General features: G+C 39.4%; 1 protein-coding gene across 2 annotated transcripts in view; it reads left to right on the plus strand.

The window, feature by feature from the left end:
- PARD3B (par-3 family cell polarity regulator beta) overlaps window positions 1-18,442 on the plus strand; it is a 1,167,183-nt gene that overhangs the window by 540,330 nt on the left and 608,411 nt on the right. The gene's annotated exons all lie outside the window — the stretch shown is intronic.

Here is an 18,442-nt window from a genome sequence, read left to right on the forward strand (position 1 = left end):
TCTTTCACTTTCATCAAGAGGCTCTTTAGTTCTTCTTCGCTTTCTGCCATAAGAGTGGTGTCATCTGCATATCTGAGGTTATTGATATTTCTCCCAGCAATCTTGATTCCAGCTTTTGCTTCATCCAGACCGGCATTTCTCATGATGTACTCTGAATATAAGTTAAATAAACAAAGTGACAGTATACAGTCTTGGCATACTCCTTTCCCAATTTGGAACCAGTCTGTTGTTCTATGTCCAGTTCTAACTGTTGCTTCTTGACCTGCATACAGATTTCTCAGGAGACAGGTAAGGGGGTCTGGTACTTCCATTTCCTCAAGAATTTTCCACAGTGTGTTGTGATCCACATAGTCAAAGGCTTTGGCGTAGTCAATAAAACAGAAGTAGATGTTTTTCTGAAACTCTCTTCCTTTTTCTGTGATCCAACAGATGTTGGCAATTTGATCTCTGGATCCTCTCCCTTTTCTAAATCCAGTTTGAACATCTGGAAGTTCATGGATCACGTATTGTTGAAGTCTGGCTTGGAGAATTTTGAGCATTACTGTGCTAGCATGTGAGATGAGTGCAATTGTGCAGTAGTTTGAACATTCTTTGATATTGCCTTTCTTTGGAATTGGAATGAAAACCCACATTTCCAGTCCTGTGGCCACTGCTGAGTTTTCCAAATTTGCTGGCATATTGAGTGCAGCACTTTCACAGTATCATCTTTTACACCTCAACTGGAATTCTATCACCTCCACTAGCTTTGTTCATAATGATGCTTCCTAAGGCCCACTTGACTTTGCATTCCAGGATGTCTCTAGGTGAGTGATATCACCATCCTGGTTATCTGGGTCATGAAGATCTTTTTTGTGTAGTTCTTCTGTACATTCTTGCTACCTTTTCTTAATAGCTTCTGCTTCTGTTAGGTACATACCATTTCTATTCTTTTTTTTTTTTTTTATTCTTCCAATTTTATTTTATTTTTAAACTTTACATAATTGTATTAGTTTTGCCAAATATCAAAATGAATCCACCACAGGTATACATGTGTTCCCCATCCCAAACCCTCCTCCCTCCTCCCTCCCCATACCATCCCTCTGGGCCGTCCCAGTGCACCAGCCCCAAGCATCCAGCATCGTGCATCGAACCTGGACTGGCAACTCGTTTCCTACATGATATTTTACATGTTTCATTGCCATTCTCCCAAATCTTCCCACCCTCTCCCTCTCCCACAGAGTCCATAAGACTGTTCTATACATCAGTGTCTCTTTTGCTGTCTCGTACACCGGGTTATTGTTACCATCTTTCTAAATTCCATATATATGCGTTAGTATACTGTATTTATGTTTTTCCTTCTGGCTTACTTCACTCTGTATAATAGGCTCCAGTTTCATCCACCTCATTAGAACTGATTCAAATGTATTCTTTTTAATGGCTGAGTAATACTCCATTGTGTATATGTACCACTGCTTTCTTATCCATTCATCTGCTGATGGACATCTAGGTTGCTTCCATGTCTTGGCTATTATAAACAGTGCTGCGATGAACATTGGGGTACACGTGTCTCTTTCCCTTCTGGTTTCCTCAGTGTGTATGCCCAGCAGTGGGGTTGCTGGATCATAAGGCAGTTCTATTTCCAGTTTTTTAAGGAATCTCCACACTGTTCTCCATAGTGGCTGTACTAGTTTGCATTCCCACCAACAGTGTAAGAGGGTTCCCTTTTCTCCACACCCTCTCCAGCATTTATTGCTTGTAGACTTTTGGATCGCAGCCATTCTGACTGGTGTGAAATGGTACCTCATAGTGGTTTTGATTTGCATTTCTCTGATAATGAGTGATGTTGAGCATCTTTTCATGTGTTTGTTAGCCATCTGTATGTCTTTTTTGGAGAAATGTCTATTTAGTTCTTTGGTCCATTTTTTGATTGGGTCGTTTATTTTTCTGGAGTTGAGCTGTAGGAGTTGCTTGTATATTTTTGAGATTAGTTGTTTGTCCGTTGCTTCATTTGCTATTATTTTCTCCCATTCTGAAGGCTGTCTTTTCACCTTGCTAATAGTTTCCTTTGATGTGCAGAAGCTTTTAAGGTTAATTAGGTCCCATTTGTTTATTTTTGCTTTTATTTCCAATATTCTGGGAGGTGGGTCATAGAGGATCCTGCTGTGATGTATGTCGGAGAGTGTTTTGCCTATGTTCTCCTCTAGGAGTTTTATAGTTGCTGGTCTTACGTTTAGGTCTTTAATCCATTTTGAGTTTATTTTTGTGTATGGTGTTAGAAAGTGGTCCAGTTTCATTCTTTTACAAGTGGTTGACCAGATTTCCCAGCACCACTTGTTAAAGAGATTGTCTTTAATCCATTGTATATTCTTGCCTCCTTTGTCGAAGATAAGGTGTCCATATGTGCGTGGATTTATCTCTGGGCTTTCTATTTTATTCCATTGATCAATATTTCTGTCTTTGTGCCAGTACCATACTGTCTTGATAACTGTGGCTTTGTAGTAGAGCCTGAAGTCAGGTAGGTTGATTCCTCCAGTTCCATTCTTCTTTCTCAAGGTCGCTTTGGCTATTCGAGGTTTTTTGTATTTCCATACAAATTGTGAAATTATTTGTTCTAGCTCTGTGAAGAATACTGTTGGTAGCTTGATAGGGATTGCGTTGAATCTATAAATTGCTTTGGGTAGTATACTCATTTTCACTATATTGATTCTTCCAATCCATGAACATGGTATATTTCTCCATCTATTAGTGTCCTCTTTGATTTCTTTCACCAGTGTTTTATAGTTTTCTATATATAGGTCTTTAGTTTCTTTAGGTAGATATATTCCTAAGTATTTTATTCTTTCCGTTGCAATGGTGAATGGAATTGTTTCCTTAATTTCTCTTTCTGTTTTCTCATTATTAGTGTATAGGAATGCAAGGGATTTCTGTGTGTTGATTTTATATCCTGCAACTTTACTGTAGTCATTGATTAGTTCTAGTAATTTTCTGGTGGACTCTTTAGGGTTTTCTATGTAGAGGATCATGTCATCTGCAAATAGTGAGAGTTTTACTTCTTCTTTTCCAATTTGGATTCCTTTTATTTCTTTTTCTGCTCTGATTGCTGTGGCCAAAACTTCCAAAACTATGTTGAATAGTAATGGTGAAAGTGGGCACCCTTGTCTTGTTCCTGACTTTAGAGGAAATGCTTTCAATTTTTCACCATTGAGGATAATGTTTGCAGTGGGTTTGTCATATATAGCTTTTATTATGTTGAGGTATGTTCCTTCTATTCCTGCTTTCTGGAGAGTTTTTATCATAAATGGATGTTGAATTTTGTCAAAGGCTTTCTCTGCATCTATTGAGATAATCATATGGTTTTTGTTTTTCAATTTGTTAATGTGGTGTATTACATTGATTGATTTGCGGATATTGAAGAATCCTTGCATCCCTGGGATAAAGCCCACTTGATCGTGATGTATGATCTTTTTAATGTGTTGTTGGATTCTGATTGCTAGAATTTTGTTAAGGATTTTTGCATCTATGTTCATCAGTGATATTGGCCTGTAGTTTTCTTTTTTTGTGGGATCTTTGTCAGGTTTTGGTATTAGGGTGATGGTGGCCTCATAGAATGAGTTTGGAAGTTTACCTTCCTCTGCAATTTTCTGGAAGAGTTTGAGCAGGATAGGTGTTAGCTCTTCTCTAAATTTTTGGTAGAATTCAGCTGTGAAGCCGTCTGGACCGGGGCTTTTGTTTGCTGGAAGATTTTTGATTACAGTTTCAATTTCCATGCTTGTGATGGGTCTGTTAAGATTTTCTATTTCTTCCTGGTCCAGTTTTGGAAAGTTGTACTTTTCTAAGAATTTGTCCATTTCTTCCACGTTGTCCATTTTATTGGCATATAATTGTTGATAGTAGTCTCTTATGATCCTTTGTATTTCTGTGTTGTCTGTTGTGATCTCTCCATTTTCGTTTCTAATTTTGTTGATTTGATTTTTCTCCCTTTGTTTCTTGATGAGTCTGGCTAATGGTTTGTCAATTTTATTTATCCTTTCAAAGAACCAGCTTTTGGTTTTGTTGATTTTTGCTATGGTCTCTTTTGTTTCTTTTGCATTTATTTCTGCTCTAATTTTTAAGATTTCTTTCCTTCTACTAACCCTGGGGTTCTTCATTTCTTCCTTTTCTAGTTGCTTTAGGTGTAGAGTTAGGTTATTTATTTGACTTTTTTCTTGTTTCTTGAGGTGTGCCTGTATTGCTATGAACTTTCCCCTTAGGACTGCTTTTACCGTGTCCCACAGGTTTTGGGTTGTTGTGTTTTCATTTTCATTCGTTTCTATGCAAATTTTGATTTCGTTTTTGATTTCTTCTGTGATTTGTTGGTTATTCAGCAGCGTGTTGTTCAGCCTCCATATGTTGGAATTTTTAATAGTTTTTCTCCTGTAATTGAGATCTAATCTTACTGCATTGTGGTCAGAAAAAATGCTTGGAATGATTTCTATTTTTTTGAATTTACCAAGGCTAGCTTTATGGCCCAGGATGTGATCTATCCTGGAGAAGGTTCCATGTGCGCTTGAGAAAAAGGTGAAATTCATTGTTTTGGGGTGAAATGACCTATAGATATCAATTAGGTCTAACTGGTCTATTGTATCGTTTAAAGTTTGTGTTTCCTTGTTAATTTTCTGTTTAGTTGATCTATCCATAGGTGTGAGTGGGGTATTAAAGTCTCCCACTATTATTGTGTTATTGTTAATTTCTCCTTTCATACTTGTTAGCATTTGTCTCACGTACTGTGGTGCTCCCGTGTTGGGTGCATATATATTTATAATTGTTATATCTTCTTCTTGGATTGATCCTTTGATCATTATGTAGTGACCTTCTTTGTCTCTTTTCACAGCCTTTGTTTTAAAGTCTATTTTATCTGATATGAGTATTGCTACTCCTGCTTTCTTTTGGTCCCTATTTGCATGGAAAATCTTTTTCCAGCCCTTCACTTTCAGTCTGTATGTGTCCCCTGTTTTGAGGTGGGTCTCTTGTAGACAACATATGTAGGGGTCTTGTTTTTGTATCCATTCAGCCAGTCTTTGTCTTTTGGTTGGGGCATTCAACCCATTTACATTTAAGGTAATTACTGATAAGTATGTTCCCGTTGCCATTTACTTTATTGTTTTGGGTTCGAGTTTATACACCGTTTTTGTGTTTCCTGTCTAGAGAATATCCTTTAGTATTTGTTGGAGAGCTGGTTTGGTGGTGCAGAATTCTCTCAGCTTTTGCTTGTCTGAAAAGCTTTTGATTTCTCCTTCATACTTGAATGAGATCCTTGCTGGGTACAATAATCTGGGCTGTAGGTTATTTTCTTTCATCATTTTAAGTATGTCTTGCCATTCCCTCCTGGCTTGAAGAGTTTCTATTGAAAGATCAGCTGTTATCCTTATGGGAATTCCCTTGTGTGTTATTTGTTGTTTTTCCCTTGCTGCTTTTAATATTTGTTCTTTGTGTTTGATCTTTGTTAATTTGATTAATATGTGTCTTGGGGTGTTTCTCCTTGGGTTTATCCTGTTTGGTACTCTCTGGGTTTCTTGGACTTGGGTGATTATTTCCTTCCCCATTTTAGGGAAGTTTTCCACTATTATCTCCTCAAGTATTTTCTCATGGTCTTTCTTTTTGTCTTCTTCTTCTGGAACCCCTATGATTCGAATGTTGTAGCGTTTAATATTGTCCTGGAGGTCTCTGAGATTGTCCTCATTTCTTTTAATTCGTTTTTCTTTTATCCTCTCTGATTCATTTATTTCTACCATTCTATCTTCTAATTCACTAATCCTGTCTTCTGCCTCTGTTATTCTACTATTTGTTGCCTCCAGAGTGTTTTTAATTTCACTTATTGCATTATTCATTATATATTGACTCTTTTTTATTTCTTCTAGGTCCTTGTTAAACCTTTCCTGCATCTTCTCAATCCTTGTCTCCAGGCTATTTATCTGTGATTCCATTTTAGTTTCAAGATTTTGGATCAATTTCACTATCATTATTCGGAATTCTTTATCAGGTAGATTCCCTATCTCTTCCTCTTTTGTTTGGTTTGGTGGGCATTTATCCTGTTCCTTTATCTGCTGAGTATTCCTCTGTCTCTTCATCTTGTTTAAATTGCTGAGTTTGGGGTGTCCTTTCTGTATTCTGGCAGTTTGTGGAGTTCTCTTTATTCTGGCGTTTCCTCACTGTGTGTGGGTTTGTACAGGTGGCTTGTCAAGGTTTCCTGGTTAGGGAAGCTTGTGTCGGTGTTCTGGTGGGTGGAGCTGTATTTCTTCTCTCTGGAGTGCAATGAAATGTCCAGTAATGAGTTATGAGATGTCTATAGTTTTGGGGTGACTTTGGGCAGCCTGTATCTTGAAGCTCAGGGCTGTGTTCCTTTGTTGCTGGAGAATATGCTTGGTATGTCTTGCTCTGGAACTTATTGGCCCTTGTGTGGTGCTTGGTTTCAGTGTCGGTATGGAGGCATTTGATGAGCTCCTGTCAATGAATGTTCCTTGGAGTCAGGAGTTCCCTGGAGTCAGGGTTTGGACTTAAGTCTCCTGCTTCCGATTATCGGTCTTATTTTTACAGTAGTTTCAAAACTTCTCCTTCAATACAGCACCATTGATAAAACATCTACATTAAAGATGATAAGTTTCTCTACAGTGAGGGTCAGTCAGAGAAGTTCACAGGGTTACATGGAGAAGAGAAGAGGGAGGAGGGAGTTAGAGGTGACCCAAATGAGGTGAGGTGAATCAATAGTGGAGAGAGTGGGCTAGCCAGTAGTCACTTCCTTATGTGCACTCCACACCTGGACCACTCAGAGATGTTCACGGGGTTATACAGAGAAGAGAAGAAGGAGGAAGGTAACAGAGGTGGCCAGAAGGATAAAAGGGGGGAATGAAAAGGAGGGAGACAGATCCAGCCAGTAATCAGTTCCCTAAGTGTTCTCCACCGTCTGGAACACACAGAAATTCACAGAGTTGGGTAGAGTAGAGAGGGGTTAGGGAGGAGACACAGGCGACCTGGTGGAGAAAAAGGAGGGTCCAAAGGGAGAGAGAGCAGTCAAGCCAGTAATCTCACTCCCTAGTGAAAAATGGGTCCTGAAGATTGGGTCCTTAAAGGTACAAAATTGGTAACAAATACATAAAAGCAAAAATTAAAAATCTAGAGTAGAGTTTGGGATTTCAAAAATACGATGTTAAAGAAAAGAAGAAGGAAAAGAAAGAGAGAAAGAACGAACAAACAAAAACAAACAAGGTCGCGAAAATTATAAAGAAAGTACAGGTACAAAATTGATAACTAATACCAGAAAGCGAAAATTAAAAATCTAGAGTAGAGTTTGGAATTTCAAAAATACGATGTTAAAGAAAAGAAGAAGGAAAAGAAAGAGAGAAAAAACGAACAAACAAAAACAAATAAGGTCGCGAAAATTATAAAGAAAGTACAGGTACAAAATTGATAACTAATACCAGAAAGCAAAAATTAAAAATCTAGAGTAGAGTTTGGAATTTCAAAAATACAATGTTAAAAAAAAAAAAAAAAAGAAGAAGAAGAAAAATAAAGAGAGAAAACAAACAAACAAATACGAACAATGTCACAAAAATTATAAAGAAAATACAGGTACAAAATTGATATCAAATACCAAAAAGCATAAATTAAAAATCTAGAGTAAAGTTTGGAATTTCAGATATACAATGTTATATAAAAGAAGAAGAGAAAGAAACAGAGAAGAAGAAAAAAAAGGAAAAAAAAAAAGTCACAGAAATTATATAAAAAAAAACTATAGGTACAAAATTGATAACATATACCAAAAAGCGAAAATTAAAAATCTAGAGTAGAGTTTGGAATTTCAAAAATACAATGTTAAAGAAAAGAAGAAAAAAACAAAAACAAGAACAACAAAAAAAAAAAAACAAGGTCAAAAAATTATAGAATATATATATATGAAGTTTGCTGAAGAAGAAAAAAATAGGGTCTTTTTTTTTTTTTTTTTTGCAAAGTAATAGGTTATAAAAGTGAAAATTAAAGGAACAATAGAGGACTTAAAATTTTTTTTTTTAATTAAAAAAAAAAAAGAAAGAATGATCATAAAAATAATAAAAATATATCTAGGGCTTTTTTTTTTTTTTTTTTTTGGGTGTTGTGGGTTCAGTTCATTTTTGGCTAGTTCCTTGGTCAGATTTATATTTCTCAAGATCTATAGGCCCCTTCCTATGTAGTCCGTAGTAACCACAGGGTTTTGATCTATTGCCTGTAGCTTCCAAGGCGTTTCCCTCTGTTATATCTTCTTCTGTTTGTTAGTCTCTTCAGTATCTGGTTTCCGCCCTGACTCAAAGGGCACGGTGGAGGACACTTTTTTTTTTTTTTTTTTTTTAGGCTTACTTGTTCAGTCGCGCTGTGGGGAGGGAGGGAGGGATGCTGCAAACAAATAACACTGGCGTGGGCTCGCAGTGCCTCAGCCACCCTGGGTCTGCCCCCGCTCACGGCGCGTGTAGCCTCCCTGTCCACACTGCTCGGACTCTAGGTTGTTCCGCCGGGAACAATCCGAGGCTGGCCCTGGGCTGCATGCACCTCCCAGGTCCAAGCCGCTCAGGTTCAGGCACTCGGGTAGTCCTCAGAGGCGCAGACTCAGTTGGGCCTGCGTTTTGTGCTCTTCCCAGGTCCGAGCGCCAATTTGCTCTTCCCAGGCGAGCGCCAATGCTGCGACTTATCGCCTCCCCGCCGCTCGGTTATCTGGATGTGAAACCGGCGCACCTTCTCAGGCAGATGTTGACCGTCCAGACCCCCAAGAAGTTTTAGTTAGCAAAGAAGCCTGCTTACAATTTTATAGATAATGTCTCTCTGGGGCTGCGATTGCCCCCTTCCGGCTCTGGCTGCCTGTCACCGGAGGGGGAAGGTCTGCAGCCGGCTATCTCTGTTCAGTCCTTTGTTCTGTGCGCGGGCCTGGCGGTCTTAGGTTAGGGCTGGCTTTTCGCGTGGTAGGTATCCCACAGTCTGGTTTGCTAGCCCAAATTATTTCGCTCAGATAGCGCTCAGGGTATTCAGGCCAGATTCTTACTCTCAGCTATGCAGCCCACACCGCGCCTCCCTGCCCAGCCCCGGTTTGCTAATGGCGGATGCAGGCGTCTGCGCTGCTTCTCTGCTGGGGGAGTTACCGTAGGGCACGCAATCTGCGAGTTTTAAATTGTTTATTTATTTTTTCTCCCTGTTATATTGCCCTCTGTGCTTCCAAAGCTCGGCGCAGATTCGGCTGTGAGAAGGTTTCCTGATGTTTGGAAACTTCTCTCTTTTTAAGATTCCCTTCCCGGGACGGAACTCCGTCCCTCCCTCTTTTGTCTCTTTTTTTTTGTTTTTAATATTTTTTCCTACCTCCTTTCGAAGAGTTGGGTTGCTTTTCTGGGTGCCTGATGTCCTCTGCCGGCATTCAAAAGTTGTTTTGTGGAATTTACTCGACGTTTAACTGCTCTTTTGATGAATTTGTGGGGGAGAAAGTGTTCTCCCCGTCCTACTCCTCCGCCATCTTGGCTCCTCCCCCATTTCTATTCTTTATTGTGCCCATCTTTGCATGAAATGTTCCCTTGGTATCTCTAATTTTCTTGAAGAGATCTCTAGTCTTTCCCATTGTATTGTTTTCCTCTATTTCTTTGCATTGATCCCTGAGGAAGGGTTTCTTATCTCTCCTTGCTGTTCTTTGGAACTCTGCATTCAGATGGGTATATCTTTCCTGTTCTCCTTTGCCTTTACCTTCTCTTCTTTTCTCAGCTATTTGTAAGGCCTCCTTAGAAAACCACTTTGCCTTCTTGCATTTCTTTTCCTTTGGGATGGTCTTGATCTCTGCCTCCTGTACAGTGTCACAAATCTTCTTCCATAGTTCTTCAGGGACTTTATCAGATTCTAATCCCTTGAATCTATTTGTCACTTCCACTGTATAATTGTAATGGATTTGATTTAGGTCATACCTGAATGGTCTAGTGGTTTTCTCTACTTTCTTCAATTTAAGTCTGAATTATGCCATAAGGAGTTCAAGATCTGAGCCACAGTAAGCTCCTGGTCTTGCTTTTGCTGACTGTATAGAGCTTCTCCATCTTTGGCTGCTAAGAATATAATCAGTCTGATTTTTGTATTGCCCATCTGGTGATGTCCATGTGTAGAGTCTTCTCTTGTGTTGCTGGAAGAGGGTGTTTGCTGTGACCAGTGAGCTCTCTTGTCAAAACTCTGTTACCCTTTGCCCTGCTTCATTTTGTACTTCAAGGCCAAATTTACCTGTTACTCCAGGTATCCCTAGTCCCCTGTAATGAAAAGGACATCTCTTTTGGGTGTCAGTTCTAGTGGGTCTTGTAGGTTTTCATAGAACTGTTCAACTTCAGCTTCTTCAGCATTAGTGGTTGGGGCATAGACTTGGATTATTGTGATATTGATTGGTTTGCCTTGGAAACGAACAGAGATCATTGTGTCGTTTTTGAGGTTGCACCCAAGAACTGCGTTTCAGACCCTTTTTGTTGACTATGAGGGCTACTCTGTTTCTTCTAATGGATTCTTGCCCACAGTAGTAGTAAAATGGTCATCTGAGTTAAATTTGCCCATTCCAGTCCATTGTAGTTCACTGATTCCCTAAATGTCCATGTTCACTCTGGCCAATTCCTGTTTGACCACTTCCAATTTCCCTGATTGATGGGCCTAACATTCCAGGTTCCTATGCAATACTGTTTGTTTCGGCATCGGAATTTACTTCCATGACCAATCACATCAACAAATGGGCGTTGTTTTTTCTTTTCTTCTGTCTCTTCATTCTTTCTGGAGTATTTGTCCACTCTTATCCAGTAGCATATTGGGCACTTACTGGCCTGGGGAGTTCATCTTTCAGTGTCCTATCTTTTTGCATTTTCATACTGTGGATGAGGTTCTCAAGGCAAGAATACCTAAGTAGTGGTTTGCCATTCCCTTCTCCAGTGGACCACATTTTGTCAGAACTCTCCACTATGACCCATCCATCTTCGGTGGCCCTACACAGCATGGCTCATATTTTCATTGAGTTAGACAAGGCTGTGGTCCATGTGATCAGTTTGATAGCATTATGAATTTCTTTTTTTTAAATGGTTCTCCAGATTTCAGTTCAGGGGAGTTTGTTAGGCATCAGTTGAAAAGCCCTATCTCATGCCCATAAACACACATACACAATCTGCTTGCCTCCAAAAACAAATAATGTGCCACTTGCACTATTTTTTTTCCATTATTTAGAGAATACTTTATTAGTTTCTGTAATCAAACCCATGTAGATAAGACCTTACATATTTAATACAGTGTGTTACCCCTGTACAAATGGAAAAAATTATGTTTAACGTTTCTAGACCAATATGGCTGTTAATTTCTGTACAATGCCAACCCAACACGGTACAACTGGGATACTTTTTCCAAAGTTGGCAGCACAGCTAAAGTTTCCAAAAATTCAAATTATATATATATATGTATATATATATATAGATTTATTTATTTATATAAAAAGACCAATAGCAGTATGTTATGCATCAGTAGCAGCAACAGCTTTTCCAAGTTCTGCAGTCATCTGAACAAAATTATAGAGACATCCAGCACACTCCATTAAATAAAAAAAAAGTAAAAAAACAAAACCTCAGAAAACAGCTAAGTTCTGTTACTGTTGTGGTACCTGGCACCATTTTTTGATTACGTTTCTCAATCATCATCTGGAAAGAAAACATTCTAGAATAACGTCATTAAAAACAGATCTGATAAAGCACGGTCACTACTACATATCATAAAGCAGGTACAAGATATTTTACATTCACAGAGGTATGATACAGTACTGTCCTACATCTATAATACTAGAGGATATAATTAAAAAGGCATTATTTGAGACTTGATTCTACTTTTCCAGCAGAGGGCCCAAAGGATGGTTATGACACAGCTCTGGTACAGAAATGCACCTTCTTAGATAGGATTTCCTTTCTTCATTGGCATAGTTCTAGGTACTCACTGCTCTTCATGAACATCAGCTAAAAACCGTTTAAAAAAATAAACAAAAACCAACCATTGGATTCATACAAAGATGACTGAGGAGAGGCAAGCAGGACTCAACCTAAGTAGTATTTGACCAACTCCGTCATGTCTGAATGGTTAAGAGCTTCACGGAAGAAAGGAGATGCCAAGTAGCACTTCAAAGCTTTGGGCCACTGCACTTTGGGCCACTGCACTCTGCACTATTTTTTAAATCTAATTTTATTTTTTGTTTGTACCAAATGGCTTGGGGGCTCTTAGTTCTCTTATCAAGGATTGAACCCATGCCCTCTGTCGTCTAAGCATGAAGTCCTAACCACTGAACCAACAAGGAATTCCCACTAATCTTTTTTTTTTTTTTTTTTAAATCTATTTGTATGGTTAATAGGAAAAGAATGTTTAGATCATTTATTAGAGAGACCGTGCCCTCTGTGACATGTGTTGGTGGGCCTTGACTCATGGTGTCAGCAACTTGCTGTGTGATATGGGTTGCTATTTGCCTTTTAGTCACTCAGTTCCCAGCATCCTTTCCTTTTTTCTGTATTTTCCTATCCACATGTTCCTATCTGCTGACTTTTTTTGATGAAAAGAATTGCTACCGCACTGAAGAGACACCGCTCTTCTTACTTCCACGCACTCACCCACATGGAGGTGTGACCCTGCAATGGAAAAATGTCAAGTGAATAAAATGGGAGCAGAAATCAAGTCCAAAAGACTTAGGAACTTAATTTCTCTGGACTTCAATTTCCTTATTGGCTATATAAATCACAGAACTATCTCTTTTCAGATCTGGAATGGGCCTTGGGTATAGCTTATCAAACATACCTCCTGAGTTAACCAGGAAACCTTGGACTCTGACATGCAACCCTCCTGGAGGGCTCACAATGCCAGGGGCACCTGAAGTACTGATTTCCTAACACCTGCTCTCTCGTCACTGTATGTTTGAAGGACATTTCTATTTTGTAATGTCAAATGCACTCAACAAGTGTCATAGTACAAGATAATTAGCATCTAGGCAACCATGATGCAATTTACACATCCTGTTAATATTATTAACATACTATTAATATTGCTTACCAGGCAGAGCCTTTTTTCCCCCTATTTATCTCTTTTTAAGCCCTTAAAAAGGTTAACCATTTGCAATGCATTTTCATCATCAAAGTGAAATATTAATATTTATCAATTTAGGGCTTCCTGGTAGTCAGATGGCAAATAATCTGCCTGCAATACAGGGGACCTGAGTTAGATCCCTTTGTCAGGAAGATTCCATGGAGAAGGGAATTGCTACCCACTCCATTATTCTTGCCTGGAGAATTCCATGGACAGAGGAGCCTGGCGGCCTACAGTCCATGGGATCACAAAGAGTCAGACATGACTGAGCAACTAACACACACACACCAATTTAGGTGTATTTGAATAACATTTTCCCCCTTTATATTTATCTTGTCATCCTAAATGTCAGTAGCATTGGAAAGAGAATGTATTCTCTTTCTTCAAATGAGGTGTTTCTGTGACCAATAATTCAATAGCACAGAAGTAATATCTTAGCATATTCAAAAGCAGAAACATTACTTTGCCAACAAAGGTCCGTCTAGTCAAGGCTATGGTTTTTCCTGTGGTCATGTATGGATGTGAGAGTTGGACTGTAAAGAAGGCTGAGCGCTGAAGAATTGATGCTTTTGAACTGTGGTGTTGGAGAAGACTCTTGAGAGTCCCTTGGACTGCAAGGAGATCCAACCAGTCCATTCTGAAGGAGATCAGCCCTGGGATTTCTTTGGAGGGAATGATGCTGAAGCTGAAACTCCAGTACTTCGGCCACCTCATGCGAAGAGTTGACTCATTGGAAAAGACTCTGATGCTGGGAGGGATTGGGGGCAAGAGGAGAAGGGGACGACAGAAGATGAGATGGCTGGATGGCATCACTGACTCTATGGACGTGAGTCTGAGTGAACTCCGGGAGTTGGTGATGGACAGGGAGGCCTGGCATGCTGCCATTCATGGGGTCACGAAGAGTTGGACACGACTGAGCGACTGAACTGAACTGAATTGAATATCTTAGAGCAAAGGGAAACAACCTCTGCAAAACCAGCCTTTACCCCTATTTCTACAGAACCAGTTTATTATGTTAATTTCAGCTCCTTTCTTCTTCCTACCACCCTGCCTTTCCTCTAGGCTCACCTCTGTGGCTTTGTTAACCACATGTTATTCTAGACACAGTGTGGAGATACTCCGAAGACTCTGTGAGCATAAAACCCAGCTTTTCTCATCGGTTTGCCTGCAGTGCTGTTGGTTGGCGTGTGCTGATCTTCCTCTTTTCCTCGCTTTACCTCATGTTTGTCTCTGTCAGTCATTCTGGAAGCCAGTACGATTTCTAGTATGAACTTCATACGCACCTTTATAAATGCCCAACTGAAAAATCTCATCTTTGATTTCTCATGCATGTCAAGACATCTTAAATTAAAAGTAGATCATTCAAAACTTCGATGGGCTAAAGTCAAGATTCTTGGTGATGGATCTTTTCTGGAACAAATCACAGCAATTGCTAAAACTTCCTTTTTGCTTGTCCTTCCTCAAGGAATAAATATAAGCATAGTTTTCGGTTTCTTTTGGACACTCCTTCTCATTTGCTTTGTATGTGGAGTCGTTGCTAAGTTCTCCTGTGTCTTCTAGTTGCTCACTCTGTTTTTGCCTGTGGTCACTGAGTCCCTCTTTACCTTCTTCACATTACCCTCCCAGCCTCTCCATGCTTGGGGCCCCCCAGTTCTTACAGAAAGCCTTCTTGGCACCTTAACTGGGACCCCCAGAGCTTTCCAGGTGTCAATGGCCCTGGAATCAAGTACTTCTGATTTTGCTCAGGAGAATCATTAACCATTCTTAAATAAATCCCGGCTCCTACTCACCATACAATTTTGAACTTGTGCCTTTGTGATATTTGACATTGGAGATCACATTTAAAACCACTGTTTGTTTTCTCTGCCCACTGCATCATCATATGGATGATTCTTCTGGATCTTGGTTTCAGTCTCTGTAACTGCCTATCTTTCTGAGACATCTTTCAAAACTCTATAAACAGAATTTCATATATAACACATCATCTGGCATTTAAGCTGATTTCTTTCCAAGCAAATCATCTATCTAAACAGGGAAAAAAAAATCCCCCCAGGGATGTGTGTGCATGTCATTTATACTGAGGAGACAGCAACTTGTGTTTATATAGATAACACCTTCAGTCTGGGTTGGCCTTTGTATCTTGTATGATTCATTGATGTACCAAGCTGAGCCTTTTAACTAGTTGCTGCCTCTTTCAAAATTCCTTTACCCAAACATGCTTAGATGACCCTTCTCTGACTTGCTATAATTATATTTATAAGGGTTGTTGTTGTTCAGTCGCTCAGTCGTGTCTGACTCCTTGGGATCCCATGGTCTGCAGCACACCAGGTTCCCCTGTCCTTTACCATCTCCCAGAGTTTGCTCAAACTCTTGTCCATTGAGTCAGTGATACCATCCAACCATCGCATCCTCTGTCATCCCTTTCTCTTCCTGTCTTCAATAGTTCTTAGCATCGGGATCTTTTCCAATGAGTTGACCCTTCGCATCAGGTGGCCAAAGTATTAGAGCTTCACCTTCTGCATCAGTCCTTCCAGTGAATATTCAGGGTTGATTTCCTTTAGGAATAATTGGTTTGATCTCCTTGCAGTCCAAGGGACTCTCAAGAGTCTTCTCCAGCACCACAGTTTAAAGGCATTATTGTATTTATAAGGCACATTAGACAATCACCTCTAATTCTTTGAATTTTGCATTTATCATCTTCAAAGTGGTGATTGCTTAAGAACTGGAAGATGCACCCTCTTCATATACAACTAGGAACCAACTCCAGTGCTAGTTCACTCTAAGCCTAGGAGAGCATGATGAATCTAGCCATCTTCTTAAGGGGAAGAACAGTGAATGAGTGTGTAAATTTTTTCCTGAATGTCCCATAAGCCCTGAATATAGAAGTACAATGATCCAAAAAGTATTGAGCTTCCCTGATGAGGCAGTATTCTGTCCTATAAGGACAGAGTTACCAGCAGCTACACACCCGATCAGGAATTCTACTCTTTTGAGGGATGCTGCTTGTCTGTGGCTGTCTCTTTGGCTTCCATTACGCTCTGTGCATCTGGCCAGTTAGCATGGGACTTGACCCAGTCTGCACTGTTTGTTCATTGGCATCAATTCTCCAGTAAGGCATACATACTGCCCCTAACACTTCACTGAGACCCACTTTTCTGTATACTGAAGTTTTTTTTTTTTTGCCCACACATCCCCATCTTTAAAAGATATGCCTAGAGTGAGCACCATGATTATTCATCTTAATGATTATCCACCTCTTGTAAAGGTTGATACATAGTGGGGCCTCCAATATTTAACTGAATAGAGAAACAAAGTTGTATAAACCCTTTATGCTTTAAAGTACTTAGTATTTCTTATTTTATTTGGCTCTTCAGCCAGTGCATTTTAAACTATGATATCAAGGCATGGTGTTGTTCCTTGAGCTGAATTGAGGGCTTTTGCATCTGAAATGTAATGAGTCTTATCTCAATTAGTTGAAAATCACCAATGAGTGGTACTTCTTTTCCACTTTTGAAATTCCTTTCCATCTCAACTTTTTTTTCTTAAAAGCTTAAATTTCTTTCATAAGGCTATACCTGTTTCTGCAGAGAATTATGTTTTACTATTTTCATTTACATAGTATCCCAAGAAAATTCACTTGACTACTGGGAGTTGAGCTTTTCAAGCAGATAAGGTAACATTGCTCACAAGAACAAGTGTTATACTCTCCTTTTTCTCATGTGTGTATATCTGGGGAGGAGGTTGATTCCTATATAAAAATTATTTGTCAGACAGTGGAGTGTCTCATACATGCCTTATTTTACTTCAGCTTTCCATCAGCTCTGTGATGCAGTGTTATCACCAGGTGTTAAATGATGAACCTGTGTCACAGAGCAGTCCAGTGTCACAGAGCCAGGCCAGGTGAAGTTCAGTTTGTTTAATCCAAAGCCCAGGTCCTCCCCACTGTCCTCACATTGTTGTTTTTAAGAGTCTAATCTTTAGTAAACTCCTTCAAGCAGATGTTATATTTTAAACTCTGCACCCCCACCCCAGGAATTTACATAAAACTGAATATAGTTGACTCTCTCTCGTTTCAGCTTGGCTTACAAGGTCTGCCTTCTACCCTATTACATACATTCAAAAAGTGTGTTAGTTCTTAGTCATGTCTGACTCTTTGTGACCCCATGGACTGTAGCCTGCCAGTTTCCTCTATCTATGGAATTCTCCAGCCAAGAATAGTGGAGCAGATAGCCATTCCCTTTTTTCAGGGGATTTTCCCAACCCAGGGATTGAACCCAGGTCTCCTGCATTGCAGGCAGATTCTTTACCATCTGCTGCTGCTAAGTTGCTTCAGTCGTGTCCGACTCTGTGCGACCCCATATACGGCAGTCCACCAGGCTCCCCCGTCCCTGGGATTCTTCAGGCAAGAACACTGGAGTGGGTTGCCATTTCCTTCTCCAATGCATGAAAGTGAAAAGTGAAAGTGAAGTCGCTCAGTCGTGTCCGACTCTTAGCGACTCCATGGACTGCGGCCCACCAGGCTCTTCCGTCCATGGGATTTTCCAGGCAAGAGTACTGGAGTGGTGTGCAATAACCTTCTCCGTTACCATCTGAGCCACCAGCAAAGCTCCATATGCATCCAAGGATTTGCTCAAATCATCTTCAGTGCTTCTGATTACTTGCTTACTCTTATACCCTGGAATGTGTCGTCCCTTGTTTTTAAACTGTAACTCTCTCTCTTCCAGACAGTCACCTTTGAATGGGGTTGAGAATTTAAAAATTATATTTTAAATTGCCAAGTGAAAGATTGTTTAAAACTCTGTCACTTTCCTATTTAAAAATATTCATTGGAGACAGCAAAGGAGAAATTAAGTGACTTAACAGGAGGCGTTTAAGATGGAGGTAGAGAATAATGTAGTTAAGTATACCTGTTAATAAAAAATAAATAATGGAACATGAACTTGGACTTTATTATACCTTTTGGCATAGTGTTTCATCCTCAGTAGCATGTTGATTTCTTATTATAAAATAAGTTTTTTTAAAAAAAGCAAATTATAATTGAATAAGGGTGAAAGGTGTTAGAAATTCTATGTTTTGTACACAGAATAAGGATGATAAAGCACATAGAAAAATCAGATCTGTAAATAACTTCAAAATGGATTGACTTTTTGTAACTGTACCATATAGAATGAAGTATGAAAAATGTTATTTTAAACTGTGATAGCTTGAATTACTTTCAGAGTATTGATAAACAGAGAATTGCATTTCTACTATTTTTTCTCTAGAGGCACACAAACATAAAGTTAATTTTTATAAGAGCAATTTTTAAGTCACAGATTTTTGGAGAGTTTCCTATATAGTGGTCAATTGTGTATGA

This window comes from Bos taurus, chromosome 2, assembly GCF_002263795.3.
Source record: "Bos taurus isolate L1 Dominette 01449 registration number 42190680 breed Hereford chromosome 2, ARS-UCD2.0, whole genome shotgun sequence".
Lineage (NCBI taxonomy): Eukaryota > Metazoa > Chordata > Mammalia > Artiodactyla > Bovidae > Bos > Bos taurus.